Source organism: Gallus gallus, chromosome 1 (genome assembly GCF_016699485.2).
Source record: "Gallus gallus isolate bGalGal1 chromosome 1, bGalGal1.mat.broiler.GRCg7b, whole genome shotgun sequence".
In the NCBI taxonomy this organism is placed as follows: Eukaryota; Metazoa; Chordata; class Aves; order Galliformes; family Phasianidae; genus Gallus; species Gallus gallus.
Genome location: NC_052532.1, coordinates 143,206,572 through 143,225,115, shown reverse-complemented (window position 1 = coordinate 143,225,115; position 18,544 = coordinate 143,206,572). Strand labels below are relative to the sequence as shown.

At 34.6% G+C, this 18,544-nt stretch overlaps 1 protein-coding gene across 4 annotated transcripts in view; it reads right to left on the bottom strand.

The window, feature by feature from the left end:
- Positions 1-18,544, bottom strand: part of FGF14 (fibroblast growth factor 14) — a 386,590-nt gene that overhangs the window by 156,944 nt on the left and 211,102 nt on the right. The window contains exon 2 of one of the 4 annotated variants that reach the window (XM_025141879.3): positions 15,958-15,997. The exons of the other annotated variants lie outside the window; for them this stretch is intronic. The gene's annotated coding sequence lies outside the window, so the exon portion shown is untranslated. The remainder of the gene's footprint in view (positions 1-15,957; positions 15,998-18,544) is intronic. 4 annotated transcript variants of the gene reach the window in all.

The window sequence follows — 18,544 nt, the reverse complement described above, 5'->3', positions numbered from 1 at the left end:
TTAGAACCAAATACAGTATCCATTTAAGGGATATTTCCTCAAAACAATTAAAAGTAAACAAAAAATAGCTCCTAGAAAAGGACTCAATTCTTACACTAGAGATTCAGAAAAAAACACTGCTTATCTATGCATTCTGCTGAATTAAGATAATTTGCACTTCATTGATGGCTTCATACACAAGAGTGACTGTGTGAGAATCTTATCTTTGAGCTCATTCTCAATTTTCTATACTATTAAATGAAATAAATATTGCAGAATTTCATTAAGCAGTTACATCAAGATATCATACCAGGCACAAGTATATGCACATAAGAAGAACACAGTTTATTACTTGTTGTGAATAATGTGAAATAAGGCACACTAGAAAGGTTCTCTTTAAAACTGTACACAAGTTTAACTAAATTATGTACCGAAATACTCAGATAACAGAAAGGTTAAACATGAGATGGGCATCGGGCATTTCTTCTTTTCACAGTGAAGCAGAAAGAGAAAAATACAAAGTTTCATATGTACAAATTTAGATGGCTAGAAACACAAGCTGGTCTTTGAACATCTGCCTCAGTATTTTGGCATTAGCAAATACACAATTGCCAATACTGTATCTTTTTTTTTTTTTTTTAATCACAAATTTAATAGGCAGGTTGAAAAATTTGACAATACATCTTCTCAGAATGTTTACAAATATCTACCGGTTTGTGCATAATATTAATTAATTGCTCCTATAGCAAGGAATATAGGAACATAGGAAGAAATTTGGAACCACACAGGAAAGTACTGCCTAGAAAGTAACTGTTTTAATGTAAGTCAGACTTAATAATGGGCTTTATCGCCTAAAGCACAAAGCACTGAAATAGGTTTCAGACACTGTATTAAGGAAAGAAATGATTTTCTTCTGTAAGAAACAAGAGTTGAGAATGATTACGAGGAACAATAAGACAAATATACATAGGAAAAACATAATATCCTGTATTGAGGAAAAAGTTGCTGTTTGAACATTTTAGGTGAGAGGGAAGAATATGTTGTCATTTAAAGAAGATATTCTTCACTTAAAACACCAGAAATATGCTGGAAAATAAAATTTCCATGAACATAAAAGCATAAATTATTCAGGCTCTAGAAATAATAATTAAAAAGTCTGCACAACGTTGGCAAAAGTTAGTCTGCCACTGTACTCAGTCACCACATTTCACTATTGTTATGGAGCCTTTCAGTAGATACTAAAACGCAAAACAATTTTGCCAATCCAAACTACAGGAAAGAATTAACAAACAGAAAATCAATACAAGAATATATCATTTCCAAAAGAATTTTAACTAGCCAAGTATTTTGCTGAAATGTGTTATTTTCCTGCATCAAGAGAACCATGAAAGCAATTATTGTCTGATGTGTGATTCATGCCGGAAGCCTCTGCTTGATCTTTGTTAAACATGTTAACTAGTTTGTTTCACTCACATTTTAGTTATGGATTGAGTGCATGGCAAGTTTGAAAATCAAAACCAAATTCATTTTGAATAATCAATGTGGAAAACTGTGCTTTTTAAGTTTAATAATTAAAAAAAAAAAAAAAGTGAAGATACTATAATTTTCCCAGGCTCAGATTTTCACAATCCTTTTGACTTAAGTCCATATTTGTATGAAGCTGCATGGGAGGAGTCTCATTCTTAAAGGAGATTTTAAAGGAAGTTATCATTTTGTTAGTTGTAACAACTCATATTAGCAGAAAAGAAAATGAATTGTTGCTATGGCTCAAACACCATCCAAACCAGCAGCTCGAGTTAATCATATATCATTAAAACTGTAGTTACAATGGCAGACTTGCACATCCCTATTTAAAGCCAAAGGAATAGGATATTTTTTCGCTGTTCAGCTATAAGAACGCCTTGTTCATAAGCTAAAGGTTCACAGTTGAAGTTCCTTTTAAAAATAATCTGTTGGACAAAAATCATGCAACAGCTTGCTCTGGTCCACAGATTCTAAAGGAAATTTCAAAAGAAATACTTCTGCTCTTCAGCCACATAAACAAGAAGCTTGCTTCACTACCAGATGCTCCTATATTTGTCACCCTAACATTCAACCTAGGCCAAAGCTTTCAAAAGCAGGCTTTTAAATACAAAAGCTGTGCTTTCTGGATTTCAACTTATCCACCTCTACTGTTTACAAAGTCTGCTAACTTTCTTTTTTGGAAGGTCAAACGAAACTTTTTGCCCAAGGTTATAATGTCAAGCATGTTACAAGGCAGCAAAAATTCCTTCACTGCTTTCCATCTGTTCTATCCACACAAATTCCCAAAGCTTATTATGACTTAAAATATATATATTGATAGTCAGCTTAGATATAATTTCTAAAATAACCTTATGATGTTTTGAAAAGAGAAAAAAAATAAGGCAGAGCTGTATATTGGAGCAAGTTTTGAGGATGAATGCTGTAATAAATGCTATAGTCACATAAACTGGCTCAAAAGGAAGACGAAAAGATATTTTTTGTAAACCTAAGTCCAGTTAAAATATGCCATGAGGTAAGTATTTATTCTAAGGAACCCTCTTTCTAACATCTTCTCCTTGCTTTTCATTGTCCATCTACTGTACCATAATGAAAACAGGGAAGTGAACAAAACAAATAAACAAACAAAAAATGAAAAAAAAAATTGAAAAAATTATTTCTGTAGTGGTGGAATACACATGATGAAAACTAAATTTAGATTGGCCACGGTCCCGTACATTCCATTAACTCTGGCTTTCAAACTCAGAAAGGCTGTTTGGAACAGCCTCAGCACAGTGGGGTCCTGGCCTAAAAGGCCAAGGCACTTGAGGAGAAAAATAACCATGTGTAAATGAACACATGCGTATATAAAGCAGATAGGAATGCAATAATTCATGCAGAATCCACCTAAATATGTTTTTCTCTCATCTACCTTCTGATACCAGAAGACCAGAAGAAGAAAACTGTAGGAAGATCAGATACTTGTCCTTAAACGCAGCCTACTGGTATCTAGTCAGGCAGAAAGATTAAGTTTAAACAACCCACTGTTAACAGTGCAGAGATTTGTGAGAGAAACACTAAGGCTAGTATGAATGAAATGAACAGACGTATGTTTGCGGGGAAATGGGAGAGGGAAGGAGAGCGCACCACCATGCAAGTGAGCAAGCTTTGATTGACAGAATACAGCCCAGTAAAAAGAACTTGTCAAGAGTATCCCTAAACTCCAAGCAGCTCCTGCCAGGAAAACATACCTAAAGAAAGCTGCCTGTGCCCTGAAAATAGCATCTAGGATACTAAACTTCTAGAGTTTGCAGAGATTGATCTGCAGGCTTTGTCCCCAGTCCACCTCTTCCCAACCTGCACCATTTCTTTCTGGACCAAAAGCTTACATTTTATGTGATAATCTTTCCATTTTAAAAGAAGAAAGCTTTTTCTCTTTTCATTTGATATTCCACAATTATATATATCCAATAACTTCTGTTGCCTGATTGGCAACACAGGAGCTTTGACAGTCAGGAAGACTGCAGGAGAAAGGTTCTCAACAAAATCTCAGTGATCTAATGCAGCAAGTGTTCAGACCCTGACAGATTTAAATTCCCTATCAAGGAGAAGATACTGCACCTCATTCATTTGCTTTGGCATTACAAAAACACCTATATTACTGTTGCCTTGGAACTGTGTACTAAAAAGTGAGTCACAGAGTAAACTCAAGTGGCCTACATTGTATTGGTAACCTATGCCAAATCAAGATTACCTTAGAATGAGAAAACTGTATAAACTGTATACGCTTTTCACCCTACACATTATTCATTTAGTTTTGTGTTCAGATTTAAAATTATGAATATTTGGAATGGGTTTAAGTAGTCTTAAAAAACAAAGAATAAAAATAAAATACATCCAGAGTAAGTTGATAATCCTTCTTAGCTTTCTTTGTGTTTCTGAACAATTTCCTACAGAAATTTTGTTACTGAAAGATGTGCTTAGAATTCTTGTGCATGTCTCAGAGCGATTTCATCTGCAGAAATCCCAGAAGTAAACTGAAAAAAAGGAGAAATAAAGAAGCACAGTGCCAACAACAACAACAACAAAAGCAGCTAAACTAATTTTATTTCTGTTACCCCAATTACTTTCTGTCTTGATCTGTTCTGTTTGACAGCTTGATAAATGGTAAAATCAAGGGTCATACCTATAAGTGAAGTGCCAATGAATTGCTTCATTAGTAGTTTTCAGGCTCTATTAGAGAGGCAAATCACACAACTGAGGTTTGATATAAAAGTAAACTGTGTTTAGGGTACACTAAAAGCCTCAGTAATGTGTCAAGTATAATCTTTCAAACTAATACAAATCAGCTGGAACATACTAGCTGTTTCCAGCTGTCAAAATAACATATTTAGGGAAGTATTTCTCAGGCTAAGATTCAGGCAAAATTACCACTTTTACTACTAAACTTCTGCAGTTGGCTCCCGGTTACAGATGAGGGCACTATAAGCAAAACCAAAACCTTAGAGCAAGCTAAATGCAGATACATTAAAAACATTTTTAAAACACTTTTAAAAGGCACAAGAAATGTGTGCTCACTAAAATTTCAAGTCGCAGAACAGTTATTCCCAAGATGGAAAGTATTTTGTACTTAATATATAAGCACTGTGACTTGAGAATATTTGAAGCTTTTTCCTAGAAATTTTACATTATCTATACATGCATATAGACATTGGAAGCAAATTGCCTGAAAATAAAATTCATATACTCAAACAAGATTACATATGGAAAGTTTCTAATGCTGCCCAGTGCACTAGAATTGGGCTACAACTTCAGATAGGATAAGAGGAAAGAAAATACTGGCTCAGACTTTTCCCCTATGATTATCAAACTTCAGTTGATAATCTTGCAAGAGACCTTATATTCTGAAAGATCTCTGTTTTTTCAAAGTACATGCAGCTGTAGAGGATTTTGGTGCTTGATTTCAGATAGGCATCTGAAGTAGTAGTGTATACATTACATATTCAGAATTATTTGAAGTTTAAATACTGGTTTTGGGGTGCTGGATTTTTTTTTTATTGTTATCTATTGCTTAATTTTTTTTTTTTTGTATTTTTGTCCTCTTTTTAATTCAATATTGTGAAATATATTTCCAAAGGTAATCATATTGATTTTTTCTATATGTTGCAAAATTTCCACTCAAAACATTTAGTTGAATGGAGAAGCAAAAGAGGCCATGTTTAGTCACCAAAGTAAATGAAATTATTTTAAACAATCACTCAGCACCAAATTGTTCTGATAGTGAAGTAGGTTTTCTTATTAGTTACCTCAGTACATAATCCAAGAAATTGCAACAACAACAACAACAAAAGGATAAGGCTTTTATTTAAAAGCTTTAAATAAAGTTCATGATTTCATAATAATTTTATATGGTTTAAGATATGTGGTAACTGAAATCATAGAATCAGAGAATTGCTCAGGTTGGGAAAGACCTTAAAGATCATCAAGTCCAACCACTACCTAACCATACTACCCTCACTCTAATAACCCTCCGCTAACTCATGTCCCTGAGCACCACATCCAAATGGTTTTTAAACACATCCAGGGATGGTGACTCAACCACCTCCCTGGGGAGCCTATTCCAGAGCTTAACAACCCTTTCTGTGAAGAAGTGTTTCCTGATATTCAACCTAAACTTACACTGGCACAACTTGAGGCCATTTCCCCTCATCCTGTCACCAGTGAGAAGAGATCAACCCCGTTCTGCTGTAAGCACCTTTCAGATATTGGAAGAGAGCAATAAGGTCTCCCCTCAGCCTCCTTTTCCTCAGACTAAACAGCCCCAGTTCCTTCGCTCCTCATAGGCCATATTCTCCAAGCCCTTCACAAGCCTTGTTCCCCTTCTTTGGACCTGCTCCAGCACCTCAATGTCCTTCCTGTACTGAGGTGCCCAAAACTGAACACAGTACTAGAGGTGAGGCATCACCAGTGCTGAGTACAGGGGCAGGATGACTTCCCCGGTCCTGCTCACCACACCATTCCTGATCCAAGCCAGGATGCCACTGGCCTTCTAGGCCACCTGGGCACACTGCTGGCTCGTATTCAGCTGACTGTCCAATCTAATGCAATTTTCTAGAATAACTGGCAGAAAAAAGAAAGTGTATTTTCTCAATGCTATGAAACAACTGAAGACTATACGACTTAGTGCATGCACAATAGAAACACCTTCACTCTTTTAGATTCTTCCTCTGATAAAAATTCTTAAAAACAAAAAAAAAAAAAAAAAAAAAACCTTCACAGACAATGAAGAAGAAAATACCTACCAAAAAAAAAATATATACATTCTTATTTTGCAATAGAAATTCCTCGGTATGAATATAGACATTTGTCTGAACTATAGTCCTTCAACTTTTTTTTTTTTTTTTTTTTTTTTTTAATACACACAGGTAAGTTTTGCTGAATCTTACTAAGATTAAATAGTTGGTATTTATCAAACAAATAATCAGAACACTGTCTGGTAAAAGACAAATTAAAATAAATTGCCTAACTTATAAATATCTATAATAATTATTTTTGTAGCAACTACAATTTTATTTAATCATTTAAGTTCTCAGAAAAAAAATATATATATATGTATATCTATACATAGACCTACTTTTCCATCTTCCCTTATTCTCCAGCTCCCATCTTGCTGCCACTAAAAGAGCCAAGAACCCCAAAGGCTTTAGGGATGCAAGTGTCCTGCAGATTGTGTACTTTCTAAGTACAGATACAAATGTACTTATTTGTATCTATAGATATAAATGTATCTATATATATTACATCTTCCCATTTAATGGTTCTTTACCAAAAAAAATAGCAGATATTTTTAGTGCAATTATTTCAGATAACACAACTCAACTTCAGCAATTTGCAATGGATGAAATGTTATATTAATTGTAAACTAATTTTTTTACATATAACATCAAATAGAAGGTCACTTAAATATAAGTCTAACACCAGATAGACTGTTAGCTTTCAACAAAAGAGAACTAAAGAACTCCCCCTAAGTAAATTCACAAACTAGGAGTCTCAGATATTTGATGTCAAGCTGTGTGACAAGTAATTTATTTCACAGAGAATACAAAAACACAAGCCATGGTGATATGAACAGTCAAACCTTGCCAGCAATGGTCTGACAACAGCAAACGCACCAGGAGAAGAACCTCAAAGCGGAAGGATGACTCTGTTTCAGCCAAGAAACTGTAAGTGTATGAGCACACAGAAGGAAATAATTACCCTGAGAGATGGCATTGCTTATGACATGGATACCTATATACTCCCAAGGAGATATCACCTTTACTTCAAGGCTTCATGCAGGTTTGAGTTAGCAGCAATATTTAGTCCTGGCTTAGGTTCAGTATTATTGACCAAAACCAAAAATAGCAGTGTTGTGTTCTACCCATTCCCAAATCCTTCCTGGTATTCTGTTTGATTCAGCCAGATTTACTTTATTTGTTTGGGTTTGTAAGCTTGTATGACAAACAAAGGCAAATTAATTTGTTGTCTCTAGCAGTGAAGTAAATTACACACATGTAAGAAAATAACACCTTTTATAATAAATCAAAGCATTATCTTAACAACACTAAGTACACATATCATAATAAATAAAGTATTCATGCAAATTAATGCCTAGAAAAGATGAGTTAGTCCAAGACAAATAAATCTATGCTCACACATTTCTACATCACGTAAATGTGGGTAGGTAAAGGCTAGAGTAACAATGGAGTTAATTTATAATTCTTGTATATTTGAAATAGTTTCTCTTTTTCTTGGATCCTCTGTATTTTGCTTTTGGCCTGTCTGGAAATATATCTGAAATCTTCATTTACTTATGAAACAACAGAAAATGAAGTAATACTACAGAGATGGCAAATAAAAGGGTTAAAAACAAAATAATTAAATGTCATTTTTTTTTAAAAAAAAGCTGCAACCCAGAAAATAAGTAAAACAAAGCTATTCTAGGTTTTTTATCATCAATAAATTGGATTACACATTTTAAAAGGTGTGTATATGAGTGCACGCCACAGACAGAATACAAATTGCTTCTTCAGGATAACTGTGCATTATTATTATTAAATGCTAACATAAATCTAACAGTTTTCTACCATATCCTCTCAAGACATGATGCTGATGCTTCACAGATACAGAATGATTTTTTAACTCTTCTGACTTTTGAAAGGAGGCTGGAGGTTGCTTCTAAGACTGCCTAATATAACAAACTAAATTTCAGCAGTCACTTAATGGGTGAAACGTATTACACCGAAAGTATGAAAAGACATCTGAGAAGACATGAAACTTCTTCGGATGGATTGAGTGAAAAAGTTTCACTGGAAACAGTGAAAAGTGCTTCAGTGCTTCTACGCTGCAATTTGTTTTTCCTTTCTAATATGATGCTGGACTTAGCCAGTGGTGTCAGCTTTAAAATATGCCTGAAGAACCAAACTAAGCATGGTGGTAGAACAATGTATGAAATGATGCATAAATAGCCTGTGCAGTTTCCCTGTGAGACTTGACAAAACATACTGGCTTCTATCCAGACATCAAAATGAAATTAAGTATGATTTGTTATGTATATTCATGGATTATTCACAGCCAAATATTTTGCTTGCTTGAAGTGCATTAGTGCATTTGGCCCAGATCTACGAAATATTTTAAGTGAAAAATTACATTAGAATAACTTTTCCTGGAGGAAATCAGTTTTTCTTTGTCTACCCTTCCACAGATCTAAAGCAATTAATAGTTTGAGACATTGGATTAGTGTTAGACCATTAATCTAAATATTTAAAATAGTGACAGATGGTGCCAATGCAGCACACAGTGTGATCCTGCAGAATGGAGTGCCCAGCTACGGGAGCAATACCAATTTTCCATATGTTCAGGTTGGTGGTGAACACTTTAAAAAGAAAATGATTTGCTCACAACAACATAACTGCCACAGTTCCAATACAAACTTACAAGTTGTCAAATTAGCTCAAGAACCACAACATGTCACATCTCAACCTTTTCAGGACACTCTTTCAAACAAAATAAAAAATAACTCCACAAGAGAACATCTGAGATCTCATCAGTGCTCCCTGTAAAGATGGGACTTTTCCCACTTCCAGACATCTTCTGGACTGGCCTTAATCTTATCTTTACTGGCTTAAGGGATCACAATTTTTATTTAAATACATATTATCTGATCATTACCTGTCACAAAAGAGGAGGGGGAAAATACCCAAACAGTGCAATTTTCCCCTCTATAGAGAACATGATTCTCTGTCTTTTTCTCTGCCTTTTCATGGTCCATGTATATCTTTTGATTTATAAGAGTTCTGCAAATAAAAGTTCAGCTCAAATAACATTTATCAGACATTTAAAAATTGCACAACCTCCACAGCACACAGCTGCAATGTTAAAGATGTTATCCATGACCGTGTGGTAACAAATATTTCACCACTGCTTCCTATACTAAAGTGCTCCTGGCTTAACATTCTTTTCTAACACAAACTCTTCCCTCATCTAAAGCTTTATTTAGCTCACTTTATGATAACTTAAAACAAATTCTAAATTCTTCAGTGTATCCACAGTTCCAGAAAACTGCCTTTTATTTTGACAAGTAGTACAGTGGGCTGCCAGTGACTAACTGAAGACACTCTGGAGCTTTTATAACACCAACTTTAATGTCACCATTTGTTGTATTATGCTATAAAATTCTAAAGGATGCTCTCAAAACATACAGACAGTTATGCTCTGTTCAGTTGTAAAGACGTGCTGAAAGAATGTTGAAAGGACAAAGACTAAGTAAGGGTTTTTTTTGTTTTTGTTTTTGTTTTTTTGAATAAAAAGTAAATACAGCTGATAAAGGTACTTAGCTAGAAAGAAATGCACTTGGTCAGCAAGAGTGTTGTAACAAAGTTTTAAGTTGACTACAGATAAAATACATCCATTTCAAAAAGGAAAATATCATCCAAAATTAGTTTTTCCTACCGAGATATCTAAATAATACAGGCTAATTTTGTTTACTTATTTGAAAATACTTAGCATCCTGTAACTATAGTAACAATTTGCTTTGCTGAGTATATCTTTGTTACCGTCCCCCTGCTGTAGTACTGTTTCCATCACCATCTGGCAGTGACAATTTTTTTGCTATAGTGAAAATTCCTCAAAAAGTCTAAAAATAAGGGCACTTATTTTTAGGGGGCAGACTGCCCTAACTCCTATTGACTTGCAGAGTGCCAGTCAGAACCACTGTAAATTCAGTCATGTGACTTTGAGGTTTTACGTGGGTCATTCTGAAGTAATGCCTCATATTTCCATGGAAACCACGATAGATACAAAGAGCACAATGACACTATTAGATAGAGCCAATTCTCAGCTACAGAACACTGTTTTTCAGCATAGTCACCACCATTAGCTATGCATTTTCAGCACCAATGAACAAGAGCCTGCATGCCACACTCCTGAAAATCTGCACTGGTGGAGTTGACCCACAGTCGCTGTCGCCACTGCTGAAATGCACCACCCATGGCCTCACTGTGATCACACCCAGTGGTTTGATCTCTATGAACATTCAGCAAGCATTAGTGAATGAAGGAATTCAATGACACTCACATGCACTTCCATGTCAGATGCTATTCTATCAGAATGCCTCTCTGCTGCCATCTGTCACACAACAAAATGGAACGGAATATTGGTGGGAAGGTTCAACCTTTAATGCCATACCACCAACACTGGCTTCTGATGTCATGGGCCAGCAAAATAAAGTAAGAGACATTACTTTCAGAACAGCCCTCACAAATGAAGAGGGTACTTCACAGGAAAATAAAAACTAAAAAACAGAGTTAAAAAGCTAATCAGTTTTCTGATTAAAGGTATACTTTTCTTTTTTTTTTTTTCTTTTTTTTTTTTAAAGAAGAGATGTGTACAAAATCACCTTGTCCATCCCACCTCCTTTGCTTCAGCTTACATGAATAAAATCAGCTGCAGCAAGCAGATGGCAAAACAAATTCCATTATTAATAAGACAGGCTCCAAGAATATCACATGAAGACTGGGAAATCTTTGGTTTCCATGGTAAATCATTTGAATTTGATACCCTTATTAAACATTGTTAACACTCCTAACTCAGTTTATCAAATTGAAATAAGGTAATAAAAATTACTAGGCAAAATAAATAAAGTAAGAACACAAAACAAGAAAATACCAAGTTGAGCAGATAGAAAAGCAAGAGCTTTTCAGTCACAGAGCTCTCTCCTGTTTACATTTTGGCATTTCTGTAACTCTTCAGAACTCTGCTGTAATGCAGAAAACATTATACATCACCTGTATAAAAGAAGTATGTTTTCATTAAGAAATAAGTACTCCCTTTGTCATCATTCTATTTTGCATATCTGGTTATTAAAATTAATTTGATTGATAAATCACTTACTATTGTGTTAGAAATATTCTGTAAAGTTACATAATAAACAGCCAAATAATCTTCCTGCATTTGAGCAGAATATAGGTAACCAGAAAAGTAATGATAGAGTTTAGGATGCATTTTATACATGTACATTTATATCTTTGGTATACAAGCAGAGAACAGAGCAGACATAGACATGAAATACTCAGCCAAGCACGTGTCACTCCCTTCACAGATTATGATCATAAGACTGCAGACTTCTCTCTGCAGTAAACATATAAGACAGGCTCCTTTCTAAGAAAAAAAAAAATGGCTTTCTGTGTGTTTTCACAAAAAGACCTGTACGGTATCAAATAAGTCTGATTTCTCAGCAAGAACTCCTTATGTCATCTTAGAGAAATTAGTAGGTGTCTAGTTATCTTTGATCATTAAACATCTTTTAGGTTTGGTATCTCAATATACTTTCTGATCAGTAGGTTTACAAAACACTTTTTTTTTTTTTTTTTTTGGAATATTACTGCAGATTCCATATTCCTTCACAAGCGTCTTTTATACACATTTTTCTTATGCTCACTTAAGAAATACACAATAAATTAACTAAATATGAACCAAATTCTTTTATGAAAGGGCTGAAGAGAAAATTATCTACTGAATGTCTACTTTTCTTTTTTCTTAAAAGTGTTTATCATGTGAAGCATAAAACTTTGGGAAGTTCTCTGAAGAAGAGCATTGCCAATTTTCTGATGAAAAAATAAAACAATGCCATGCAATTCCTTCCTTAGGCAAAAGGACAAAGCTCCATGCTTACATTTCCTTCTTTGTAAGGTAAAGAATTCTAACTTTTATTGAGATCATATTCTCACTTTGCACAAGAAACTGTTACAAAGTACATAACTCTTTTCACTGGAAAAAATGACCTGTTGAAAATTTTTAATTCTATCTCATATAGAGAAAATATAATATACATATTTAAAATGCAGAAGCAATATAGTGTATGAATTATCAAAAGCTGACATGAACAAAAAAAGTGGCACTCTCAATGCTACAAATACCTTGACAGGAAATGTGAAAAACAACAATTCTCCATGCCCCAAGCATGGTCATGAAGCTAGGAGACAACTGTCTAACTAAGACGATTGGAAAGGATCAGGTTCTGATGGGACCAGTGTTACTTTTTCAGACTCTGTAGAGACATACAGGCACTGCAATCTCTTAGCAAGGCTAAAGGGAGATGTGCATCAATAAAATGCTTTGGATGTCAGACGTAACTTCACAGTAGTCAGTGGTGCTGTAACATGAAGGAAGTGATGGCATGAAGACAAGCTTCTTGAGAAGCATTAGACTGGAATTCATTTCATTGCATATTCAGTAGAAGTTTCTCTTGCCTCACCCTCAGGAAAGGTATTATAATGGCAATTCTCCTTCCCTAGGAGGAAGATGCAGAAAGTTTCTACTTCCCTTCATCAGATGTCTATTTTTTTCAATACAAGTTCACAACTGTTTTCATATTACTTTCAGAATGCTATCTCAGTGCTTACCAAGTGAAATTTTCTCTCCTACTACCACTGAAGAGAATTATAAATACATTAAAACAGGCAAAACAGTGAATGGACATATTTCTAAATATGATACAGTAGCTATAACCTAAAAGAACAAAAACAAAAGGCACCAGGAGTGATTTTTAAGGACAAAAATCATTATACTCACAGTAAAATTAGCATTATATATTTAGCATAAAACAAGAAAATTACAAACTATGAATCAAAGAAAATCCAGCCAAAAGTATACCCCAGCTGCAAAATAAACAAAGGACATGAAACTACTGTCAATCTTATTTGTTATATCTGAATGTCATACTTCGTGTTCTGAGACAACTTCAACCACAGCATCGCTTATTTACATTGCAAAATTTCAGTCTGACTAAAGAATCAGAATGTTATTTTAAAAAATATATTAAAATTCATACTCCAGGTATTCATTCTCAAAATAAGCCCTTTGGTATTAAGTGTTGCCTTTCATTACTTACAGTAGAAATATTACAAAAATCTAATAAATGGTAGAAAACACACCCACATATCTGCTTCTAAGTATCTACTTATGTCCACAGGAAAGTTTTGCTCAAAAAGATTTATAGTACTCTCAGCAAACTGCCACATGTAATTCATCACATTGGGATTGTTACTGCAAATACTGTTTGCAGGAAATACTGCAAATGCAATACCAGCGTACAGCAACATATATTTTACACTCACAATTCTGACTACACAGATAATAGGGTCTTTATTGCTAACCAGAATTTTTAGGTGTCATGGTAATGCAAAGAATTCTTGGAGTACCTCACGTTCCTCTCCACTCCAACTGGTAAGAGTCACTATGTCCCAGCTATTACTACTAAAACATCTTCCATCCACAGTACTGAGATGAAGAGAACATGTACCGATATTATCAAGAGGGTGGTTGCCACTTTGGCACACTGCAAGAACATCTCTTGAATTAAAATTGACAACCTTCTAGGCCGTGTGTAGAGAAGACAGTTGTCATTTCTATAGGTTTTGTGATTGTTATTCAGACTAATTATGACCACATAAAATTAAAATTAAAAAGTAAGAAAAGCAATCCCTTCCATATCCAGCTCAAGTAGTACCTGATCCACAGAAATATGTATATCCATTGTAACTCCAGAAGCAGCATTTCTCTGACATCTTAGTAGCCCATGCAATTTCTATCAAACAGACAGCTCTATTCAGTATGTGTCATGTCTATGCAACAAAGTTATAATGGAAATTAATGGTAATGTTATGAACCTCAGAATAAAAGCAATTAACTTTTTTCCAAATGCCAGAAGGAAAAGACATGCAAAACCTCTACATCTTAATTAGTTCTCTATTATCTTACTTCATATTTTTCCAAAACATTGGGTTATTATCTGTATAAAGTACTCTTCGGAGACTAATTTCTTAGCATGATGAAGTAGTTTTTGCTCCTCATTGACAGTGTGAATTTAGGTTTTACCCTACATTGGGAATTATCACTCCACTGAAAGACTGTACTTCCTGTTAAGTAGATGAGGCACAGATACATCTTTTAAAAAAAAAAAAAAGTTTCTAGTTTCACAGTGGAAAGAAAAGGATTGTCCTGTTCACAGGCACCACAGGCCAGCACAGAAACAAAATAGGCACGCTGAGAATTAACATGATCCATTAAAACAGGTTACAGGTTCTCCTAGCAGAGACTATTTTACTGAGTGGCAGATATCATTCATTCTACTTTTTCTTGTCACACAATCTGTGCAGATCAGTTAATATAAAGAATCTGATTCCTAATGTGCTCTTATCGAAAGGAGTACAGACACACTAATCAGTTGTTTCACTCTTGTTTTCAGATAAAATGAAAGAATCTTCTCATCACCATAGCAAATACAAACGCAGCTTTCAGTTCATAATTATAAGAGTTTTTTAAGAAATGAAAGTATGACTTTATTATTATTGTTTGTTTTTATCTAGCTGTACTACTGAGATTTTAACGGCGTCACAGAAACTAGGAATGATTCACAGGGCAAGTATATTCCTTCTCAGACAACAGTGAACCAATAACACAGAACAACACAAAGAAAAAATGCTCTAATGAAGGTGATATCTTTTATGAAACAAGTTTGCTTTTCTCTACTCCTCTTAATAACTGAATTCAATGAAGTATGTTTTCCATAATCTTATTGCCACAGCTATGATTCTTTATATATCTGCCTCATAAACACCATCAGTTTTTACAGTCTTGGTGGGCAGAAGTGTAAGCCTTATGACGGGAAAAAAAAAAAAGAAAAAAAAGGACAGAGAGAGAGGGAAACAAAAGAAAATAGAAAAGACAATGTTGAATTCTGCGCTTTTGAGCAAAATGTTCAAGAACTACACAACACAGTACTTTTGAAAGCACTGTCTGACTTTTAAAAACAATACAAGTTTAGCACCAGTTGTCCCTTTCACTTTATGAGAAGTCCCTCTAACCTCTAGAGTATCTGTGTTACGCAAAGCTAGGTAGATTCTCCTTCTGCCATTCAAACTAATTAAGAATTTGCAAACAGAATTTAATTTTACAATAGTTTCATGAAACTTGACCCAGAAAATCAGGCAGTTATCTGAAAGTTCCAGAGGATTAATTTTTTGAAAAGATAGCACACTATGCATACTGTAGATTTCATTTTAAATGGAAAGATAATTACCCTTTCCCATCACAGCTGTTTTCTCCAAAATCTGACATACTGCAACCTATAAAATATTTTAAAAGATAGCAGATGACCAGAGGACTTCAGAAATAATAATGGAATATAGAATCTGCTCAGTTTAACTTCAGAGTACAGTCTCTCTCAATAACTTTGCATGATTCACCTTATCTAATTTTCGTTCTTTTTTAAAATGCTTCAGCCAATTAACTAATGAAAACTGGGGAGACGTGACTTTTGCCTTTTTTTTTTTTAATAAAAAGCAGCAAATAGCAGTACAAGACATTACATGATCAAGAACATTTTGTGTTAAGATTGGTAAGTAGGGAGACACAAAGGAAAAAGGGAAAATTACATACCACTATTTGTGTTTGTTGTAGTCCTCCCTCTTCTTCCACCCTACAAAACAAGATCCCATACAGCAAGCGTTATCTACCTACTAGGAAGCAGGAGGCAAAAAGACTGTCAATCACAGGGGTATTACATACAGTAATACAGACTTCCACCCTTTCTCCCCCTTGTAGTCTTTGGAAAAAAAAAAAAAAGAAGGAATAAATACTGTAGACTTAGGAAATATACAAATATGAACAAAATCACCATAATGTGAAAAGGAGAAAGAGGGAGGAAGGTAGGATGGGAGAAAACAAGACCACGATAAACACTAGTACATAATTTTATGCTTTTGTATGTCCTTTCTCCTCCCATCCTACTAAACAAGATTCCATACAATAAGCAGAAGTGGTAAGAAATGAAATCAGGAGATGATAGGTTCCCCTGTGTTGCCAGCCTCAGGAACTGTCTGGTCAAAATCACCCAGACTAACTCTCGTTGATAGCACTAGTTGCAAGAACTGTATCAAGGATCAGATCTCAACTTCATATACACCAGATGTTGCTGCCTCAGTCCTTTGGGACTAGAAGATTAAAATGCTTCCAAAACACTGCTCATGGATAGGAAAACAGTTATGTTTTTTTCTGTATGCAATGGAGTGTCTTCACAGTACTAAGTAATACTCATTTCAAGAATTTCTGATAACTTCCTTTCCCACAGAATCAAACAGATGTCTTCTTTCTATGAGCGTGGTCTGTGTTAAGGAAGATGCAAGCATAAGTTGACCACTGCCACCTGACGGCTTCTATGAAAACCAAGAATTATTGCAATTCATATAAAATGCTGAAAACAGAAGGAAAGAAAGACAAGCTACACAACTTCGTCTGTAAGCAGTTGCTTTAGAAAAATAAACTGATCTTTCTCTTTGCCCAAAGGATGTTTTTGTAGAAGCAAATGAGCAGATTCAAAGAGGCTCAGAAAATTTTGCAATATCCTGGTTTTGAAATAAATACTATCCTTTGTTATATTCTGTCAAGTTGTATCTTCAATACACAGGATATAGAAATTTCTTAAGCACAAAGAAGTGTTTTTAGATGACCTTACTGAAAGAAGGAATTAGAAGGCTATATTTTTTAGAGAAAAGTACCTTAAATTAAATGCTGAACAGCTGAAAAACAGCTACAATTATTAATGATATAAGGAGAAACCAGTGTTGTTGGAGGAAAAATCTGATGAAATTCTTACTAAAAAGAGTAGAGCAGGTGGGGCATAATTCATTGTAAATAAGCTCAAGAAGATTGAAATAATATTTGTTGAAATACCTTGCTATAGGAGGTTATTTCCCTGTATCTACGCACATTTAAATCTCAAAGAATGAGTCATAAACGAAGCCAAAAGGGAAAGTTATATACTCCTACGTTAACTGGTCAAATGTTACAAGAGGACAAGCTTTAGAAAAGCAGTTCCTGATGCTATAAACATGTTTGTTTTAGCTACTAGATTTAGATTATAGAAGAGCTGATCTTCAGACACTTGTAAGTCACTTTCTCCTTTCACACAGGGTCTACAGTTCAGTCACTATGCTATAGTAACTAGAACATAATTAAGGTGTACATTTTAGGATAATTAGTACATGCTTACAAAGTTTGACATGTTAAACAAGTTTTTATCTACACCAGATTCAAAGGTGTGAACACATGAAGGTTAAAATTCTTCAACACCCTTTAAATTCTCCTTTAGAATAATATAATTTAGTCACAGTGAGTGGACAGAGCAAGAGGGAACAGCAGTATGATGGAAGAAGCAAAATCCAAGAAATGAGTGGAAATAAATATTCAGCATCTATAGCCCACTTTTTTTTTCTTCCCCCCGCCCAAGAATAAAATCAAAAGAAGTAAACTTTGAAGACAGACTGAAGACCAGATAACTGAATGTAGAAAACAATAAACTACTAGTTAGAGAAGCTATGAGAAAAATGAAATTTTCTCTCAGTACAAGGGAACAAATCAATTAAAATAAGCAAAGCAAAATAAAATTATCTATCTGCATCATTATAGATAAAAATATGTTTTAACTTTTCAGGTAGAAAAGGACAGATATTCACTAACAATAACACATTTAGATAATCTAGAAAGCTGAAAAGGTACAAATTGAAAGACAATAGCAGAATGTAGTACCACCAGATGACACACTGAGTTAGGGAGGACAACACAAAACAGATCCCATAGTAACTGCACACAGACAAGTGATACAGACACATCCAGCAGGTATCAAGCAACATCTGGCTTCCTAAATATGCCATTCCTGACCGAGTAACCAAAAGCAGAATTTTCAAAGAGAATTAAAGTCAACATCTTGCTACAGATCCAGAGATAACACCACTTCTGCTGCTGTACATATAGTATCATTTTCTAGAGGAGAAAGGACCTCAGATAGATATTCCAATAAGGAGAAGAATCAGAAACTGTGGCAAACACCATATTTTTGACTGTATCATTCATTTTGACCCTACAGCAGCCTTGACCTCAAGTCACATCTTGCTTACATGCGTTAGTCAATGAAGATGGAGAACAGCATACCTAGATATCATGCAAATTCAAACTCCCCTCAGTCAGA